Source organism: Lucilia sericata, unplaced genomic scaffold, assembly GCF_015586225.1.
Source record: "Lucilia sericata isolate MDLA Ls3-8-SP2 unplaced genomic scaffold, ASM1558622v1 Contig001518F_arrow, whole genome shotgun sequence".
Classification (NCBI taxonomy): Eukaryota; Metazoa; Arthropoda; class Insecta; order Diptera; family Calliphoridae; genus Lucilia; species Lucilia sericata.
Window position 1 is genome coordinate 56318 of NW_023995444.1, and position 21980 is coordinate 78297.

Sequence of the window (21980 nt, forward strand, 5' to 3'; positions counted from 1 at the left end):
TTCAGTTCTAGTTCAGTTCTAGTTCAGTTCTAGTTCAGTTCTAGTCAGTTCTAGTTCAGTTCTAGTTCAGTTCTAGTTCAGTTCTAGTTCAGTTCTAGTTCAGTTCTAGTTCAGTTCTAGTTCAGTTCTAGTTCAGTTCTCGTTCAGTTCTAGTTCAGTTCTAGTTCAGTTCTAGTTCAGTTCTAGTTCAGTTCTAGTTCAGTTCTAGTTCAGTTCTAGTTCAGTTCTAGTTCAGTTCTAGTTCAGTTCTAGTTCAGTTCTAGTTCAGTTCTAGTTCAGTTCTAGTTCAGTTCTAGTTCAGTTCTAGTTCAGTTCTAGTTCAGTTCTAGTTCAGTTCTAGTTCAGTTCTAGTTCAGTTCTAGTTCAGTTCTAGTTCAGTTCTAGTTCAGTTCTAGTTCAGTTCTAGTTCAGTTCTAGTTCAGTTCTAGTTCAGTTCTAGTTCAGTTCTAGTTCAGTTCTAGTTCAGTTCTAGTTCAGTTCTAGTTCAGTTCTAGTTCAGTTCTAGTTCAGTTCTAGTTCAGTTCTAGTTCGTTCTAGTTCAGTTTAGTTCAGTTCTAGTTCAGTTCTAGTTCAGTTTCTAGTTCAGTTCTGTTCAGTTAGTTCAGTCTAGTTCAGTTCTAGTTTCAGTTCTAGTTCAGTTCTAGTTCAGTTCTAGTTCAGTTCTAGTTCAGTTCTAGTTCAGTTCTAGTTCAGTTCTAGTTCAGTTCTAGTTCAGTTCTAGTTCAGTTCTAGTTCAGTTCTAGTTCAGTTCTAGTTCAGTTCTAGTTCAGTTCTGTTCAGTTCTAGTTCAGTTCTAGTTCAGTTCTAGTTCAGTTCTAGTTCAGTTCTAGTTCAGTTCTAGTTCAGTTCTAGTTCAGTTCTAGTTCAGTTCTAGTTCAGTCTAGTTCAGTTCTAGTTCAGTTCTAGTTCAGTTCTAGTTCAGTTCTAGTTCAGTTCTAGTTCAGTTCTAGTCAGTTCTAGTTCAGTTCTAGTTCAGTTCTAGTTCAGTTCTAGTTCAGTTCTAGTTCAGTTCTAGTTCAGTTCAGTTCAGTTCTAGTTCAGTTCTAGTTCAGTTCTAGTTCAGTTCTAGTTCAGTTCTAGTTCAGTTCTAGTTCAGTTCTAGTCAGTTTCTAGTTCAGTTGTTCTAGTTCAGTTCTAGTTCAGTTCTAGTTCAGTTCTAGTTCAGTTCTAGTTCAGTTCTAGTTCAGTTCTAGTTCAGTTCTAGTTCAGTTCTAGTTCAGTTCTAGTTCAGTTCTAGTTCAGTTCTAGTTCAGTTCTAGTTCAGTTCTAGTTCAGTTCTAGTTCAGTTCTAGTTCAGTTCTAGTTCAGTTCTAGTTCGTTAGTTCAGTTCTAGTTCAGTTCTAGTTCAGTTCTAGTTCAGTTCTAGTTCAGTTCTAGTTCAGTTCTAGTTCAGTTATAGTTCAGTTCTAGTTCAGTTCTAGTTCAGTTCTAGTTCAGTTCTAGTTCAGTTCTAGTTCAGTTCTAGTTCAGTTCTAGTTCAGTTCTAGTTCAGTTCTAGTTCAGTTCTAGTTCAGTTCTAGTTCAGTTCTAGTTCAGTTCTAGTTCAGTTCTAGTTCAGTTCTAGTTCAGTTCTAGTTCAGTTCTAGTTCAGTTCTAGTTCAGTTCTAGTTCAGTTCTAGTTCAGTTCTAGTTCAGTTCTAGTTCAGTTCTAGTTCAGTTCTAGTTCAGTTCTAGTTCAGTTCTAGTTCAGTTCTAGTTCAGTTCTAGTTCAGTTCTAGTTCAGTTCTAGTTCAGTTCTAGTTCAGTTCTAGTTCAGTTCTAGTTCAGTTCTAGTTCATTCTAGTTCAGTTCTAGTTCAGTTCTAGTTCAGTTCTAGTTCAGTTCTAGTTCAGTTCTAGTTCAGTTCTAGTTCAGTTCTAGTTCAGTTCTAGTTCAGTTCTAGTTCAGTTCTAGTTCAGTTCTAGTTCAGTTCTAGTTCAGTTCTAGTTCAGTTCGAGTTCAGTTCTAGTTCAGTTCTAGTTCAGTTCTAGTTCAGTTCTAGTTCAGTTCTAGTTCAGTTCTAGTTCAGTTCTAGTTCAGTTCTAGTTCAGTTCTAGTTCAGTTCTAGTTCAGTTCTAGTTCAGTTCTAGTTCAGTTCTAGTTCAGTTCTAGTTCAGTTCTAGTTCAGTTCTAGTTCAGTTCTAGTTCAGTTCTAGTTCAGTTCTAGTTCAGTTCTAGTTCAGTTCTAGTTCAGTTCTAGTTCAGTTCTAGTTCAGTTCTAGTTCAGTTCTAGTTCAGTTCTAGTTCAGTTCTAGTTCAGTTCTAGTTCAGTTCTAGTTCAGTTCTAGTTCAGTTCTAGTTCAGTTCTAGTTCAGTTCTAGTTCAGTTCTAGTTCAGTTCTAGTTCAGTTCTAGTTCAGTTCTAGTTCAGTTCTAGTTCAGTTCTAGTTCAGTTCTAGTTCAGTTCTAGTTCAGTTCTAGTTCAGTTCTAGTTCAGTTCTAGTTCAGTTCTAGTTCAGTTCTAGTTCAGTTCTAGTTCAGTTCTAGTTCAGTTCTAGTTCAGTTCTAGTTCAGTTCTAGTTCAGTTCTAGTTCAGTTCTAGTTCAGTTCTAGTTCAGTTCTAGTTCAGTTCTAGTTCAGTTCTAGTTCAGTTCTAGTTCAGTTCTAGTTCAGTTCTAGTTCAGTTCTAGTTCAGTTCTAGTTCAGTTCTAGTTCAGTTCTAGTTCAGTTCTAGTTCAGTTCTAGTTCAGTTCTAGTTCAGTTCTAGTTTCAGTTCTAGTTCAGTTCTAGTTCAGTTCTAGTTCAGTTCTAGTTCAGTTCTAGTTCAGTTCTAGTTCAGTTCTAGTTCAGTTTCTAGTTCAGTTCTAGTTCAGTTCTAGTTCAGTTCTAGTTCAGTTCTAGTTCAGTTCTAGTTCAGTTCTAGTTCAGTTCTAGTTCAGTTCTAGTTCAGTTCTAGTTCAGTTCTAGTTCAGTTCTAGTTCAGTTCTAGTTCAGTTCTAGTTCAGTTCTAGTTCAGTTCTAGTTCAGTTCTAGTTCAGTTCTAGTTCAGTTCTAGTTCAGTTCTAGTCAGTTCTAGTTCAGTTCTAGTTCAGTTCTAGTTCAGTTCTAGTTCAGTTCTAGTTCAGTTCTAGTTCAGTTATAGTTCAGTTCTAGTTCAGTTCTAGTTCAGTTCTAGTTCAGTTCTAGTTCAGTTCTAGTTCAGTTCTAGTTCAGTTCTAGTTCAGTTCTAGTTCAGTTCTAGTTCAGTTCTAGTTCAGTTCTAGTTCAGTTCTAGTTCAGTTCTAGTTCAGTTCTAGTTCAGTTCTAGTTCAGTTCTAGTTCAGTTCTAGTTCAGTTCTAGTTCAGTTCTAGTTCAGTTCTAGTTCAGTTCTAGTTCAGTTCTAGTTCAGTTCTAGTTCAGTTCTAGTTCAGTTCTAGTTCAGTTCTAGTTCAGTTCTAGTTCAGTTCTAGTTCAGTTCTAGTTCAGTTCTAGTTCAGTTCTAGTTCAGTTCTAGTTCAGTTCTAGTTCAGTTCTAGTTCAGTTCTAGTTCAGTTCTAGTTCAGTTCTAGTTCAGTTCTAGTTCAGTTCTAGTTCAGTTCTAGTTCAGTTCTAGTTCAGTTCTAGTTCAGTTCTAGTTCAGTTCTAGTTCAGTTCTAGTTCAGTTCTAGTTCAGTTCTAGTTCAGTTCTAGTTCAGTTCTAGTTCAGTTCTAGTTCAGTTCTAGTTCAGTTCTAGTTCAGTTCTAGTTCAGTTCTAGTTCAGTTCTAGTTCAGTTCTAGTTCAGTTCTAGTTCAGTTCTAGTTCAGTTCTAGTTCAGTTCTAGTTCAGTTCTAGTTCAGTTCTAGTTCAGTTCTAGTTCAGTTCTAGTTCAGTTCTAGTTCAGTTCTAGTTCAGTTCTAGTTCAGTTCTAGTTCAGTTCTAGTTCAGTTCTAGTTCAGTTCTAGTTCAGTTCTAGTTCAGTTCTAGTTCAGTTCTAGTTCAGTTCTAGTTCAGTTCTAGTTCAGTTCTAGTTCAGTTCTAGTTCAGTTCTAGTTCAGTTCTAGTTCAGTTCTAGTTCAGTTCTAGTTCAGTTCTAGTTCAGTTCTAGTTCAGTTCTAGTTCAGTTCTAGTTCAGTTCTAGTTCAGTTCTAGTTCAGTTCTAGTTCAGTTCTAGTTCAGTTCTAGTTCAGTTCTAGTTCAGTTCTAGTTCAGTTCTAGTTCAGTTCTAGTTCAGTTCTAGTTCAGTTCTAGTTCAGTTCTAGTTCAGTTCTAGTTCAGTTCTAGTTCAGTTCTAGTTCAGTTCTAGTTCAGTTCTAGTTCAGTTCTAGTTCAGTTCTAGTTCAGTTCTAGTTCAGTTCTAGTTCAGTTCTAGTTCAGTTCTAGTTCAGTTCTAGTTCAGTTCTAGTTCAGTTCTAGTTCAGTTCTAGTTCAGTTCTAGTTCAGTTCTAGTTTCCGTTCTGAGTCAGTTCTAGTCTTTCTAGTTCGTTTTAGTTTCAGTTCTCGTTCAGTTCTAGTTCAGTTCTAGTTCAGTTCTAGTTCAGTTCTAGTTCAGTTCTAGTTCAGTTCTAGTTCAGTTCTAGTTCAGTTCTAGTTCAGTTCTAGTTCAGTTCTAGTTCAGTTCTAGTTCAGTTCTAGTCAGTTCTAGTCAGTTCTAGTTCAGTTCTAGTTCAGTTCTAGTTCAGCAGTTCTAGTTCAGTTCTAGTTCAGTTCTAGTTCAGTTTCTAGTCAGTTCTAGTTCAGTTCTAGTTCAGTTCTAGTTCAGTTCTAGTTCCTAGTTCAGTTCTAGTTAGTTCAGTTCAGTTCTAGTTCAGTTCTAGTTCAGTTCTAGTTCAGTCTAGTTCAGTTCTAGTTCATTCTAGTTCAGTTTCTAGTTCAGTTCTAGTTCAGTTCTAGTTCAGTTCTAGTTCAGTTCTAGTTCAGTTCTAGTCAGTTCTAGTTCAGTTCTAGTTCAGTTCTAGTTCAGTTCTAGTTCAGTTCTAGTTCAGTTCTAGTTCAGTTCTAGTTCTTCAGTTCTAGCAGTCTAGTTCAGTTCTAGTTCAGTTCTAGTTCAGTTCTAGTTCAGTTCTAGTTCAGTTCTAGTTCAGTTCTAGTCAGTTCTAGTTCAGTTCTCTAGTTCAGTTCTAGTTCAGTTCTAGTTCAGTTCTAGTTCCAGTTCTAGTTCAGTTCTAGTTCAGTTCTAGTTCAGTTCTAGTTCAGTTCTAGTTCAGTTAGTTCAGTTCTAGTTCAGTTCTAGTTCAGTTCTAGTTCAGTTCTAGTCAGTTCTAGTTCAGTTCTAGTTCAGTTCTCGTTCAGTTCTAGTTCAGTTCTAGTTCAGTTCTAGTTCAGTTCTAGTTCTAGTTCATAGTTCAGTTCTAGTTCAGTTCTAGTTCAGTTCTAGTTCAGTTTCTAGTCAGTTCTAGTTCTAGTTCAGTTCTAGTTCAGTTCTAGTTCAGTTCTAGTTCAGTTCTAGTTCAGTTCTAGTTCAGTTCTAGTTCAGTTCTAGTTCAGTTCTAGTTCAGTTCTAGTTCAGTTCTAGTTCAGTTCTAGTTCAGTTCTAGTTCAGTTCTAGTTCAGTTCTAGTTCAGTTCTAGTTCAGTTCTAGTTCAGTTCTAGTTCAGTTCTAGTTCAGTTCTAGTTCAGTTCTAGTTCAGTTCTAGTTCAGTTCTAGTTCAGTTCTAGTTCAGTTCTAGTTCAGTTCTAGTTCAGTTCTAGTTCAGTTCTAGTTCTAGTTCTAGTTTAGTTCTAGTTCTAGTTCAGTTCTAGTTCAGTTCTAGTTCAGTTCTAGTTCAGTTCTAGTTCAGTTCTAGTTCAGTTCTAGTTCAGTTCTAGTTCAGTTCTAGTTCAGTTCTAGTTCAGTTCTAGTTCAGTTCTAGTTCAGTTCTAGTTCAGTTCTAGTTCAGTTCTAGTTCAGTTCTAGTTCAGTTCTTGTTCAGTTCTAGTTCAGTTCTAGTTCAGTTCTAGTTCTTTCTAGTTCAGTTCTAGTTCAGTTCTAGTTCAGTTCTAGTTCAGTTCTAGTTCAGTTCTAGTTCAGTTCTAGTTCAGTTCTAGTTCAGTTCTAGTTCAGTTCTAGTTCAGTTCTAGTTCAGTTCTAGTTCAGTTCTAGTTCAGTTCTAGTTCAGTTCTAGTTCAGTTCTAGTTCAGTTCTAGTTCAGTTCTAGTTCTAATTTAGTTCTAGTTCTAGTTTAGTTCTAGTTCTAGTTCAGTTCTAGTTCTAGTTCAGTTCTAGTTCAGTTCTAGTTCTAGTTCAGTTCTAGTTCAGTTCTAGTTCAGTTCTAGTTCAGTTCTAGTTCAGTTCTAGTTCAGTTCTAGTTCAGTTCTAGTTCAGTTCTAGTTCAGTTCTAGTTCAGTTCTAGTTCAGTTCTAGTTCAGTTCTAGTTCAGTTCTAGTTCAGTTCTAGTTCAGTTCTAGTTCAGTTCTAGTTCAGTTCTATTTCAGTTCTAGTTCAGTTCTAGTTCAGTTCTAGTTCAGTTCTAGTTCAGTTCTAGTTCAGTTCTAGTTCAGTTCTAGTTCAGTTCTAGTTCAGTTCTAGTTCAGTTCTAGTTCAGTTCTAGTTCAGTTCTAGTTCAGTTCTAGTTCAGTTCTAGTTCAGTTCTAGTTCAGTTCTAGTTCAGTTCTAGTTCAGTTCTAGTTCAGTTCTAGTTCAGTTCTAGTTCAGTTCTAGTTCAGTTCTAGTTCAGTTCTAGTAGTCATAGTTCAGTTCTAGTTCAGTTCTAGTTCAGTTCTAATTCAATTGTAGTTCAATTCTAGTTCAGTTCTAGTTCAGTTCTATTCAGTTCAAATAATTATAGGCAATTTACATAGTTACATTCTGTCTTTGCTTAACAAATGCTCGAGTACTTCAAAACCACAGTATTAATTTTGATGTACATATGTAGATATGTAACTACAGATACAAATTTATTTCCTAGTAGATTTTTTTTTTCAACACAAACAAATGTTTTACAAATAGATTTTAACAAATACATCAGAGAAGCTTTATAAACAATACTCAACATGAATTTTTTAAATTATTTAGGTATTTAGATGTAAACAAATGGATTTTATTGTACAATGTAAAAAAAGAGCACATACACACATATATTCATCAATTACAAAAAGTCTGATTGAACATTCAATTCAATTTAATTCAAATACTCATATAAAATATTTCAAAATGAAATTGTGTGAATTGAGTGTATAGCAAGCAACACATGGTAGTAACAACAATTGTAGGCAACATACACAATGTAGTATATTGTACATACATATATATGTATGTGTTTATATATATGGGCAACAATCTATTACTACAGTGTATATAAAAAAACATAGTGGGCCCAAAAGGGATGTAATACTAATTTATACATTAGAATTTCATATTAGGTTTTCTGCTGCAAGCACACTGTGCCGGTTGCATTCAAGCATGAGACATATGTTGATGCATACTCAACCATTGTTCAATTCATTCCACTTGTTTAGTATGCAGTGGAATTCATTTATATTCATCGATTAGTTTCGGTTGGTTTCCTTTTGTGCAGTATATTCTAGGCAATTTTTTTTTTTTATTTTAGATTCTAGTTAGTGTTTCACAGGCTTGTAACCAGAAAAAATTATTTGAAATATTCGCAGCATAAAACCAGGCATTAATTTGGCTTTGGTGCTAAATTTAACACGAACAAAACAACAATGTAAATGTCAAGTGATATATTTTTAGAGCGTAACAAATAAAATATGAAAATTTGTTACATTACTTTAATCTAAAATCTGTGGAAATCGATTTTTTAATTGATATATCAATTAAGGAAATTAAAAATGTAATCTCATTTAACAAACTGAGAAACAAATGCTACTAATGGGAATAAATAAAATGCAGTTGATAGTTTTTACTGTTTTTTATATATTTTGGTGATAATCTGCATGAGTTTTTCGTGGAAATTTTTATTTAATAAATTTCTTATAATAAACTACTATCTCTTTGAAATTTCCTGGAAAAGTCTAATAATAATAATATATACCTTCTGTTTGGTATTTTTTCTACAATTAGTAGAGCAAATATATTCATATATGAATTTCCTAGAATCAAGTCAATTGTCATTCATAAAAACGTGTCATAGAACCCTTAATTAATAAACACATTTGAGCCTATTTTACTTAACCAACTTTAACACCACTACCACTACTGTCATAGAACCTGATACCACTCCTCATTTAAGTTTTCCCAATTGTCATTAAACGCCCTTTAAAAATGACAAACGAAAGATGGATGCCGTTGACTTTCATACGTAGAGTAAAAGGTAATAATGTCTTTATTATGTAATAAATGTAGCAGTAATTATGTCTTCTTTAGTTTAAGTGTAATTAATTAGTTTCCATTTAAATGTTCACCTTGAAAATCTCATTAATAAATGGAAGCCTAAAAAATCCTTTGATGAAAACCTTTTTAAATTTATATGTAATTGGTATTTAATTTTTGTAAAATTTTAAAAATTTCCACAATAATTGTGAACATAAAAATGTCTTTAAATACTGAAGAGCTTTAAGTGAAAGTTTCAAGGTTCTTAATCATTATTTATACTCCGGCTTTGTCTGACTATTTCATTTAAATGTGTTTGTATTTTGTATATTTGTATACTTATTTACTTAATTATAACATAAAGGACTCTTATTATTGTATGATGAACAAATAAACATTATTCTTCGAATTTATTAAATGGCTTCATGTGTGTCTGGGCTACTTCAAACAATTCAGAAATATTTTTTGCAATTTAAGACAATTTTCATATGGAAAATTTCTCACAATCTTTTCCTCTCTTCCTATAGAAAATTGCTCAAAATCTGAGACTATTCTTCAATAGAAAATTTCTCAGAATCTAAAACAATTTTCCTATAGAAAATTTCTCAAACTCTGAGAAAATTATCCTATAGAAAGTTTCTTAGAATCTGAGACTATTTCCTATAGAAACTTTCTTAAATCTAAAAAAGCTTTTCTATAGAAAATTTCTCAGATTCTGAGACAATTTTCCTATAGAAAATTTCTCAGAATCTGAGACAATTTTCCTATAGAAAATTTCTCAGAATCTGAGACAATATTCCTATATAAAATTTCTCAGAATCTGAGACAATTTTCCTATTAAAAATTTCCCAGAATCCGAGACAATTTTCCTATTAAAAATTTCCCAGAATCTGAGACAATTTTCCTATTAAAAATTTCCCAGAATCTGAGACAATTTTCCTATAGAAAATTTCCCAGAATCTGAGACAATTTTCCTATACAAAATGTCCCAGAATCTGAGACAATTTTCCTATACAAAATTTCCCAGAATCTGAGACAATTTTCCTATGGAAAATTTCACAGAATCTGAGACAATTTTCCTATAGAAAATTTCCCAGAATCTGAGACAATTTTCCTATAGAAAATTTCCCAGAATCTGAGACAATTTTTCTATAGAAAATTTCTCAGAATCTGAGACAATTTTTCTATAGAAAATTTCTTACAATCCGAGACAATTTTCCTATAGAAAATTTCTCAGAATCTGAGACAATTTTCCTATAGAAAATTTCTCAGAATCTGAAACAATTTTCCTATAGAAAATTTCTCAGTATCTGAGACAATTTTCCTATAGAAAATTTCTCAGAATCTGAGACAATTTTCCTATTAAAAATTTCCCAGAATCTGAGACAATTTTCCTACAGAAAATTTCTCAGAATCTGAGACAATTTTTCTATAGAAAATTTCTCAGAATCTGAGACAATTTTTCTATAGAAAATTTCTCAGAATCTGAGACAATTTTTCTATAGAAAATTTCTCAGAATCTGAGACAATTTTTCTATAGAAAATTTCTCAGAATCTGAGACAATTTTTCTATAGAAAATTTCTCAGAATCTGAGACAATTTTTCTATAGAAAATTTCTCAGAATCTGAGACAATTTTTCTATAGAAAATTTCTCAGAATCTGAGACAATTTTTCTATAGAAAATTTCTCAGAATCTGAGACAATTTTTCTATAGAAAATTTCTCAGAATCTGAGACAATTTTTCTATAGAAAGCTTTTCTATAGAAAATTTCTCAGAATCTGAGAAATCTTTTCTATACAAAATTTCTCAGAATCTAAGAAAGCTTTTCTATATAAAATTTCTCAGAATCTGAGCAAGCTTTTCTATAGAAAATTTCTACAGGAAGTTTTTCTAATTCTGTAAATCCTGAAGAGGATTTTGAACTGCCCTAATTTGTTTATATTTATTTGTGTATTTGTACATTAATTTTGTTTATTTGCATTCATTTTAGTTTAATCTTTTTTATGTTCTACTTTAATCTGTCTTTCTTTTTTTTTTTTGTATATTATATTATTTATTAACAAGTATACCCAAAAGGGGTTTAAATAATTTCCTAATATGTTAACACACACCATTAATGTACATTATATGTCTGCATTAAAATAAATTAAATATTAAATTTAATGTATTTTAGGTAAAAAAAAACTTCTTTGTTTTAAGGACAAACATTAAAACAATTTCCATTCGTATTACATTCTTCTTATTATTTACAATAGCTTTCAAGTTTTTCCTGAAATGGCCTTGAAATATGTATTGTGTGAACATTTCTAGATGAAACTAAATACTTTTGCCAACAAATCTTATGAAAAACTTTTCTAAGAAAACTCATCAATTTTCCTTAGTTAAAGTAATTGGTAATAGACATATACATACATATAACTATTTGCATGAAGTATAACTTAATTTAACATAATTTATGTAGATATTTGGTAAATTTGTATATTTTCGTACAAATATATGTTAGATCTTTATATCATTTTACCTAATGTTGCAAAAAGTTTCAGTTTTCGCTTTATAAAACACAAACTACTTTTATTAGTGTATATTTTAGTATATAAATATTAGAATAACAGTAAATAACATTTAGTTTTTGTTCGTTAAAGAAAATATAAATTATATATTTTTTTTCAAATTGTTTCCGTTTCCGTAAGTTTATCGAGCGTGTGTTTTTTTTGCTGTTGTATGTAAGCAAGGTTACAGTAAAGTTAGTTGCAAAATACCTAGCAAAAACATGGTGATGGCTTGTACTTTTCAATTACTACTACATACCGTGTGCATTACTTAAAATGAATCTAGTAATAACTTACAAGTAATATATTATGTAAGTACTTAGTTTTCAGTCTTGACAAACGAAAAAATATATATTTTTTTGTGAAAACTAACAATAGACACAGTGGGCGTAGTTTTTTTCATAAACAATACTACTTACTTAACTCCCTATTTGCAGGCGATTGTAGTAAGTACTTGCCTAACTCCCTGTGTGTAAGCGAGCGTGGTAAGTACTTGCCTCCAATGTCCTGCCTGTGTCAAAATAATGACTTAAAATGCTCTTGTGTAAGTAAATTTTACCACTTTAACGCCTTTTCTTTTCAATGTAAGTTTTTGCTGGGAAACCTCGTATATTATTTAAGTTATGACAAATTTATAAAAAAAAAAAGTAAAAAAAGTAAAAAAAATTTGACAGCAAGATTTTTAAAAAATAATTTAAAATTCTTAAACGCTAAAATACTGAAAATTAAATTTGAACAAGTAATATTGTATAATCCGGCATGCCCGACTATATTGATACCCTACATCAGTATATTACAAAGAACTCAAATAAGTCTTATTCAAAATGATGTTGTGTCAATGTTTATAGAGATACTACACCATTTCCAGATGTATTTCAGAACTTTCTAATTGTAATTTAGAAATTTTTAATTATATTTCAGAACTTTCTAATTGTATTTCAGAAATGTCTAAATTATACCTTAAGTCAGGAATATTGGTTATATGGGTGCGGGAGGTTAATATGGATTTACGTCTACATCAGTTATTTAGGCAGAATATCATCGTGATATTAGTGTTTATAAGTGACCATCAAGTCATAGGGTCAAATGAGGCCCGATCATACAAAAATCAGCAATTTCATTATGACTTATATGAAACTAAGTTAAGTCTATTTTTGAAGTAATACAAAAACATTTAACATATTTATGAGCTCAAATAGGGTCTATACGAAATAATGGACCGATTCTAACCATTTTCAATGGACTTTGGTCTTTCATCAAATTACCTTGGAAATTGCGACCTGACGGACGGACGGACATAGCTAAATCGACTCAGAAAGTGATTCTGAGCCTATTGGTATACTTTAAGGTGGGGGTATGACTAGTATTTTTGGGTGTTACACACTATAGTAGTGTAGGGTATAAACATTTATATGTATTTCTTCAAAGTGGATGTCTATATCTTTAAAATGTAATGCCAAAAGCTTTGGTCCTTGAAAATTGCGACCTGTAGAGTGCGCACAGTGTTTACATGGTCACACAGATGTGTTTATAGCTAGCAGAAAGTGATTCTGAACCGATTGGTATACTTTAAGATGGGTGTAGGACCAATATTTTTGGGTGTTACAAACATCCCCACTAAAGTGGTGTAAGGTGTAAACAGTCATATGTATTTCTTCAAAGTGGATGTCTATATCTTTAAAATGTAAAGCTCATTAACAATAATACTATAGAATTGAAATTTTTTCTTAAAAAAGGTACATACATACATACTAACCTACATATGTATACACAGAGAAAACAGATTCATTGTGATAACCGAATTTGTTTCCAATCGAATTCAGTCGGTTCTAACAACTATCCCAAAATTCGATTGTAATTATTGTATAATTCGGTTAGTATTACTGAATATATGGTGTACACAACTATGTTTATTTATTATTCATTATACTGGATTGAAATTATTGGTATTTGCAACTGAAATATTATTTATTGAAAACCAATTTGTGGATTATGTGTATTTTAAAATAAATTTTATTTTGTTTAAAATATTTACAAAAATATGAATATGTTTAAACTTACAAAACTTTTAAATATAAAATAACAACTTCTCCCCTTTAGTTTTAAGATTTTGATGTTAATAAACATAGCGTTTATGTACCAGGGATTTTGCTCTTCATTCTGTCCAACATTTCCAAAGGAACGCTATCTTTCCACGCCTTTCCGCTGTTGTAAAATTATTAAAAATTATAGAAAAATAACACAAAATAGATTATAAAATATAAAATATACCAAACATTACCTTTTTTATCGAAATTTCTGCATTAATTTATCCTCAAATGTAATTAGATATTTTTTAATTATAAATTCGTTTTATTTTATTTATTTTTGTATACGTCAACTATAATTACCAATTAATCGGTTGTGAACATCGAATTTGGTTCTTTAACCGTAATTAAATTTTAAATAATTTTTTCAATTGATAATTGGTTGCAGTGCTTAATATTTTTTACTTTCTACTGTTTTTCGGTTGTAGCGACTAATATTTGATGTTCTTACATTTTAATCCAAAATAAAAGTCTGCTGCATTTACTGAATTGACAAATGAATTTAATAACCGATACAATTCAGTTCAAATTATTGATTTAGAAATTGTTAAAACCACAATTCGATTAGTATTATTGTTTTTTAATACTGAATATAGAAAATCAGTTAATTATACAGTTTTTCAATAACAGCGATACAATTTTAATTAATTTAACTAAATATTTATCATGGTAACCGATTTCCAATCGATCTGTTTTCTGTGTGTATGATAAAATACAAACTAACACTGAATCAGACAACTAAAATACTTATGTAACTGTTGCTTAAAACAGCCCAGTAATCAGAAGGTTTGATAATGATTTAAAATTCGATAATAATATAAGAAAATAATACTTTTCCCAGAAATTAAAAGCTTTTTAAGATTTTTCTTTAATACTGATGAGCGGGAGTTTTTCTAAAGATTTTTCTTTTGAGATTTAATAAGAAGTTTTATATTACATTTGATAGCAATTTAAAAATGTCATCATTACAACATTTGACCTTGTGTTTGCTGGGTGTCTACCAGCACATTTGTATTGCAGTAAATAAGTTTGTATATGTGTATGTATGTTAATGTTTCTATTTATACTTACATTTAATTTTTGTTGCTGCTGTTGTTTATATATTTCTTTCCTTTTCCTCTAACACACATAATTCTTTTACCGGTTTTCGGTAGATGGGCTTGAGAGTGTGTGTGTGTGTGAGTATTGTGAAGAACTAATTGTCAACAGCACTTAACAACCAACAACACAACAACCACAAAGAAAATTGTTGTTGACTGATGTCTATATATGTTGGTAACTCTCTCTTTTTCTTCGACTTGAAATTGATTGTGTTTATTATCCTGGCAAGTGTTGTTGTTATTAGTATCACTGATGTTGTTGATACATTTTTGTTGTTAGTTTTGTGACATTTAATGCCTGGTTTTGTAACATCATTTGCAATTAACCAGCTTGATAAATTGTCTTTGTTTTGTTTTTTCTTCTTTAATATTTTAGTTGAAAACACAATTGTCTAGAGTGACATTTTATTTCTTTAAGAATTAAAGTTAAATCCACTTGAAACTGTAACGAACATGAAGATAATTATAGAGCTTAATGTAAAAAATAGTCATTAGTGAGGAAGGACATGGTTTTTTTGCAGTCATTTTTAGTAATTTTTTCAAAGAATTTTATTTTTATTAGAGTTAAATAATTACTTTATATACAGTTGATGCTGTTAAAATGATTGCTTAGTGATTTTCTTAAAAATGTGAAATCATCAAATCATGTTTTATAAATGATTTATAAACTTTAAAAAGTAAGTAAAAACTAACAAAGATACACTCTGCTAGTGATTTTTGTAATGTATAACATGGGTTTGAAGTCAATACATATACATTTTTCACAATGACTTCCTATATATCTGGATGGAGCTATAGGCTACATTTTATTTCGATATTTCAAGTACACAGAGGGAAAAAGACATTTTAAAATTATACACGCTTGGTATCAAATTGACACCAAAATGTAAATTTTTTCAATAACATCCATTGTCAATGTATGTATGGAAAGTTATCAAATCAAAACAAAAATATAAAAAATGCACGACATTATCGAAACAACAAAAACATAATAAATAATACATGACGTTGTCAAATCATAAACGCAGATTCAATCTACGACAGGCGGCGGCTAACTACGAAAATTTCAATTTTTTCGTAATATTTATTTACTTACATCGAAAAGAGTGAAAACGATGTGTTATCAAAGTGACACTGCTATATTGTCAAACAAAATGTTGCGTTGTCGAAATCACAAAGATGCATTGCTGAAATCACACAAAGCGTAATCAAAATGACAACAATTCGTTGTCAAAATTACAACGCTGGTTGTCAAAATGATAACTGGATGTTAAACAAATTTTATACACATCCGTTGTCTAAATATTAACAAACGTGGTAAGCTCACTTTTGACAACGGATTGTAGAAGATTGTAGATAGAGAAACTATTACAGGTAGAACATCAATATTTTTATAAGAGACTTTGAAAATTATGTTTGTACCGAGCTACTCCAATTTTTTGATAACAGCGGTTCCAAATATTTCCCGATTTACTTTATTTTTCTTTTATTCGTTTTACAACAAATTTATATATCAAACATTAAATTATATTAAAAACTTGACAGAGTTCTAAGTTATCCATTTCAATTCTAAACAAGTAAGAGTGTTATATTCGGCTGTGCCGAATCTCATATACCCACCATCAAACCGTATGCCGTAAAAGGAATGCTCCCATATAAACATCAGGGTGATGTTTGGAATATAGCTTAAGACAATTATGGACCGAGCTCTTTTGAACTAACAAAATATTAATTTTTAATATTTTGTACTGTACTTGTAATTATCAGAGTTTTCTTCATCAAATTTTCTAAAGAGGATCTCATATGTGGTGTATGTTCAATTGTTGACCTATCCTCATAACTTTTTATAGACTGATTTTGGTTCATATAAAACTTGTTTACATTCGCTGTTCTCGCATTTTTATGCCAGCAATTAGCGTTCATGTAATTTTATAAAGGGGCTTATATGGGGGGGTAGGGTGAATTACCGACACATTCCGCATGAAATTCGGAGCGAATTTCATAACCGTATTTCATAACTCATATTTTTTAGCCAGTAATTATCGTTTAAGAAATTTTCTAAAGGGGACCTTGTATGGGCGGTAGGGTAAATTATGGACCGATCTTCCCTAAATTTAGTGGAGAGATTTTGGCACGCATTAAACTTATGTGCGTCAATTTTCGTCACTACATTAATATTTTTAAGCCAGTAATGAGCAGTATAGTTATTTGCAGAGGGGGCCTTATATGGGGGAAGGGTCATTTATGGGCCGATCCAAAAAAAAATTGGTACCGAGATTTTGGCTCGTAAGAAACTTACGTGTGTAGCATTTCATCGCTTTACTCTTATTTTTAAGACAGTAATGAGCGTTAAAGCTATTTCCTGAAGTGGACCCAATAGGGGGAGAAGGGCCAATTATGGACCTATCCATATTAAAGTTATTAAAAAGATTTTGGCTCGCGAGGAACTTAATTGGGTAAAATTTTATTGCTATATTCGTATTTTTTAGCCAGTAATGAGCGTTAAAGTCATTTTCAGAAGGGGACCTTATATGGGGGGTAGGGTAATTTATGGGCCGATCTTAAAAAAAAATCGTAGAGCGATTTCGGTTCGTAAGAAACTTATTTATACCGAATTTCATCGCTATACTCGCATTTTTGGACCAGTAATGAGTGTTAAAGTAATTTTCTAAAGGGGACCTTATATGAGGGGTAGGGTCAATTATGGACCGATCCTCAAAAAATTTGGTAAAAAGATTTTGGTTCACATGAAACTTATTTATGTCGAATTTCATCGCTATACTTGCATTTTGGGGCCAGTAATGAGTGTTAAAGTCATTTTCAGAAGGGGACCTTATATGGGGGGTAGGGTCATTTATGGGCCGATCCTGAAAAAATTTGGTAGAAAGATTTTGCTCATATGGAACTTATTTATGTCGAATTTCATCGCCATACTTGTACTTCTGAAGCAGTTATGCCCGTTGAAGCTGTTTTTTGGAGGTCCACTTGTATGGGGGCTATCCGAAAAAGTGGACCGATATTACCCATTTTCAATACCAAACAAACCTTAACAATAGAGAATATTTGTGCAACATTTCAACTGTCTAGCTCTTCTCGTGTGGTCCCTATCGTGATTTCAACAGACAGACGGACGGACGGACGGACGGACGGACGGACGGACAGACGGACAGACGGACGGACATAGCTAGATCGTCTTAGAATTTAATAAGGACCCGGAATATATATACTTTTATGGGTCTATGAGCAATATTTCGATGTGTTACAAACGGAATGACAAAATCAATATACCCCCCATCTTTTTCGATGGTGGGTATAAAAAAATCGAAAAAAATTTGGGGAAAAAGTACGTTCCATAAGTTTGTCATTCCGTTTGCCATTTCCAGAATATAATTTTCCGACTCTATAAATTATATACATACATATATTCTGGATCCTTTTTGATAGAGAAGTCGATCAAGTCATGTCTGTCTGTCTGCCTGTTAAAATCTAAAAGACCCCAGATATCTTCGGGATCCAAATATTCCGTAATTCTGTCGGACATGCTTTTAAAAAACGGAGATATGAGAAAAAATCCAAAACAACCTCTGAAAATTTCATTAAAAAGAACATTTTTTGCATGCTTTTACAAAAAAGCAACAACAACATTGCTTATTGGAAAAACGTGTACTTGGATGTGTGTTGTTTTCATTGCTTTATGCATTTTGTTTTTATACCCTACAGAAAGGGTATATTGGGTTTTTGCTGATGTTTGTAACGCACAATAATATTGGTCCTTTACCTGCCTTAAAGTATACCAATCGGCTTACAATCATTTTCTGATTTAGCTATGTCCGTCCGTCCATCCGTCCGTCCCAAACTGAACCCCAAACAACTGAACCCCCGAATAGGGCTTGTAAACCTTGTAATCAAACTTTTGAAGATAATTCAATTAAATTTGCCCAGAGACGAAGCCTATTGAAATAGTTAATATTGGTCCATTATTTCTAGGGGGCTAGATCCGCCGTATAGGGCGGATTTTTTTTTTGAACACACTATGGTGAAGGGTGTATAAGATTCGGCAAAGGCGAATACAGACTTCTTCTTATTATTATTATAAATTGAAAAGAACTTCGAAAATTTTGATACTAAGGGCAACAGATGCATGCCAAAAAAGTATATTTTTTATTTAAAATTAAAAATAGGGCCAAAGAATCTCAAATCGCAGAATCAATATCAAATTAGAGTAACCAATTTTAGAAGGCGTAAAATGTTCTTAATAAATCTGTAATGATTTTCGATAACCCAGCGTCTGGCGTGGATATTATGGACAAAAAAACTAAAAAATCCCACTTTTTGTATTTTTCAACACATTTTTGGGAATTGAGGGATTTGTTATAACAAATTTCATAATTTCATTTTAGTTTCATATTAAAAATGAAAAATTCTATATAAACGTAAATTTTCGTTAAAAAATATTTATTAATAGAAACTTTATTTAAATCTTAAAAATTTTATTTTCGCAAAAATTCAACAAAAAACTATTTTTGCCATATTTTTTAGAAAAGTCTTCTATGAATTTCTTAATTGTTAAAAAATTTATGAATTTATGAAAAGTAGACTCAATGTCAATGTCATTGATATATAAAACGTCTAAATTGTCTTTTTTACATGATTTAATTAAGAAGGAAATATTTAACATCTCATGGTAATATTGTGACAGCAAAAATTAAATAATACGTATACGTATATGTGTCCAACACCATTTTAAAGGTCCATTTTAGCGTATTTCTTATCAAGCTCCCGGCAACATTGTTTAAAAGACGATCTTTAATGGGGACGTGGCTTTATTATGGAATTAACTCTTTGAACTTCGGGAGTGTGATAGATATTTAATAATAATTCATTTGTTCATTTGTTTTTAATGCAATTTAAGGAAATTTTCAGAGGTAGTCTTCGATTTTTGCCCATATATCAGTTATTTATGAAACGATTTTGCTGATTTTCAATAGGAAGCTTATCGAAAGCATGTCTAACAGATATGATGAAGATTTGGATCCCGAAGATATCTGGGGTCCTCAGAAAATTGATTTCTACAGACAGACAGACGGACATAGCTTAATCGACTTAGCTATCTATGAGTATCCAGAATACTTTATAGGATCGGAAAATTATAATATGGAAATGGAATGACAAACTTATATATACCCTTCTCACGAAGGTGTAGGTTATGAAAAGATTTTTGTCAATTTTTTTAAAGTGATTTCATAAGAATTGATAAAAAACTTTTTTATGTCAAATTTAAGCAACTACAAATCAACTGCTTCAACATATTCATTTTCAATAGGCTTCGTCCTTGGGTCAAAAGAAGAGTATGTGCCAAACATCATTAAACTATGTTGAAAATTTCAACCTGTAAAGTGCCCACAAAGTTTACATAAACACACGAACGGACAGACGGACAGACGAACATAGCTAAATCCTAATCAAAATGTGATCCTGAGCCGATTGGTTTACTTTAAGGTGGGTGTAGGACCAATATTTTTGGGTGTTACAAACATCAGCACAAACGCATAATACCCTCCCCACTATAGTGGTGTAGGTTATTAAAAACATTTATAGTCCTTTGGCATACGATTGAAAAAAGGACATTTTGTTAATTAAACTCAATGACAACATGATGACTACGATAGTAATATGGCTGCATTATTATTGTTGACACTACCACCAGTTTAGTGAGCAACTGCAACAATTTTATGGCAGCTTTAGTGAAGAATAACAACAAACAAACAAACAATTGTAGGGACAATAAACTAACAGCGACGACAAACGTCAATATCATTTACTTTATTTACAAATTAGAAAAAGAACAGAATAATAAATGGGGACCTAATGACTGCAAGCATTCGAAAGATAGATAAACAGTAGTGAAGTAATTGTAACAAATAAAAACTTTTTAAAGAAAGAATAATGAATGATATGGAAACCATAAACGTGAATTTAAAGCGATAATTTTGAAGCAAATGCAGCTTACAAACACGCACACGTACTTTCTTATCCCAAGGGGCCACAATACACCAACACTTTTTAATTATTTCCAAGAATTATAACACTTATACAAACGCACCATATTATTTCTTTGTATTAGTATTCACATAAATACTTTTTTATATGATTTTTTTAATTATTTTGTAGCGTCATCATCATTATTATGAACGACGACATCATCATCATTAGAATTCTGTTTGAACGTTGCACGTTTTATTATTTCATTAGATATTTTTTTTATTATTTTACTATAATTAACATTTCAATGTTGTTTACTTTTTTTATTCTCTCTACTATTATTTAATTATAATTTATTTATTTTTTTTATAGAATTTTAATTGATTTAAAACAAACTCTTTAACATTTTTCTATTTAACTAAGACATTTAATGACATTTTTATTTTATTAAATATTTAAATTTATAATTTTATTTTATTTACTTTTTATTTTTATTAAGTGTTAAATCATTTTTCTATATAATTTTGAATTTATTTGTTTTTATTTCGTTTAACTAATTTTTCCGTTCGCACAACCGTTTCAATGCAGCGCTCGTTAGAAACTGTTTATGCCACATTCAAACGTTTAAATTATCTACGGGACAGTTATGGGACACCCTGTTATCGGCCTGATAACAATTTGATAAAAAAAAAAACAAACTCAAATACACCACAGACAAAGAATGAATTGTATATAAGTCATATGTGGATTGAATTTGGTGGCAACAACAAATAATAAACAAAAATATTAAAATTAATAAAAAAAATTTTATATTTGAAATCAAAATTTTGTTGTCAATAAACTGCGATCGTTCATCAATCCCAATAATTTAATTTATAAAAATTATTTTCAAAATATTTATTTAATTGTCTCTTTTTACATTTATTTCACATGTTTTAAGAAAAATTTTTAAACAATTTCTAAATTTTCTAACAATTTAAAACATTTCCTCAAATTCCTTAACACTTTGCTAAAACATTTCTATAAGTTCTAAACCCCGTACAACATTAACATGTAGAATTTGTTCCTAACAAATTGTGGCGGTTAAATGAGATAATTACAAAGATAAATTCAATTGACGTACATGCGCAATTTGTATACAATCCACATAAAAGCGCAAAATTTCAAATTATTTATTTGCTTTAATAAATATATAGTTTACTTGCTAGTAATATTTTAAGCATTGCACAGCATTGTAAAGTTAATATAATAAACTTACATGCCTTATAATTATACTTTAATAAAATAGTAAACAATTAATGAATATTTAATTATAAATAGCTGTCTATGTTGACAGATGCATACAACAAATAGTTTGATTTTAACAGATAAACAATAACAAGATTTTAAATTAAAGATATTGCTGTCAATGTAATTGCAATACTAACTAATTTCAAATGAAAATCTAGTAGTATTAAGGTAGTACTGAAATCTGTATTCTAGGAACTTGTAAATTAGAATTAAAAACCAAACTAGACCAAACAGAACCAAAACATAATAAGAATATAACTAGAAAAGAACTAAAACTGAACTGGAAAATAACTAGAAAAGCACTAGAACAGAACTAGAACAGAACTAGAACAGAACTAAAACAGAACTAGAACAGAACTAGAACAGAACTAGAACAGAACTAGAACAGAACTAGAACAGAACTAGAACAGAACTAGAACAGAACTAGAACAGAACTTGAACAGAACTAGAACAGAACTAGAACAGAACTAGAACAGAACTAGAACAGAACTAGAACAGAACTAGAACAGAACTAGAACAGAACTAGAACAGAACTAGAACAGAACTAGAACAGAACTAGAACAGAACTAGAACAGAACTAGAACAGAACTAGAACAGAACTAGAACAGAACTAGAACAGAACTAGAACAGAACTAGAACAGAACTAGAACAGAACTAGAACAGAACTAGAACAGAACTAGAACAGAACTAGAACAGAACTAGAACAGAACTAGAACAGAACTAGAACAGAACTAGAACAGAACTAGAACTGAACTAGAACTGAACTAGAACTGAACTGGAACTGAACTGAACTAGAACTGAACTAGAACTGAACTAGAACTGAACTAGAACTGAACTAGAACT

At 31.3% G+C, this 21980-nt stretch overlaps 1 long non-coding RNA gene across 2 annotated transcripts in view; it reads right to left on the reverse strand.

Moving 5' to 3' along the window:
- LOC119611733 overlaps positions 1–20430 on the reverse strand; it is a 33112-nt gene extending 12682 nt beyond the window's left edge. The window contains exons 1-2 of one of the 2 annotated variants that reach the window (XR_005232096.1): positions 19892–20430; positions 13837–14307 (exon numbers count right to left, since the gene is read on the reverse strand). This is a non-coding gene — a long non-coding RNA (uncharacterized LOC119611733). Of the gene's footprint in view, positions 1–13836; positions 14308–19885 lie in introns of both variants that reach the window. The other variant, XR_005232097.1, reaches the window with a different exon arrangement.
- Positions 20431–21980: the final 1550 nt, after the last annotated feature.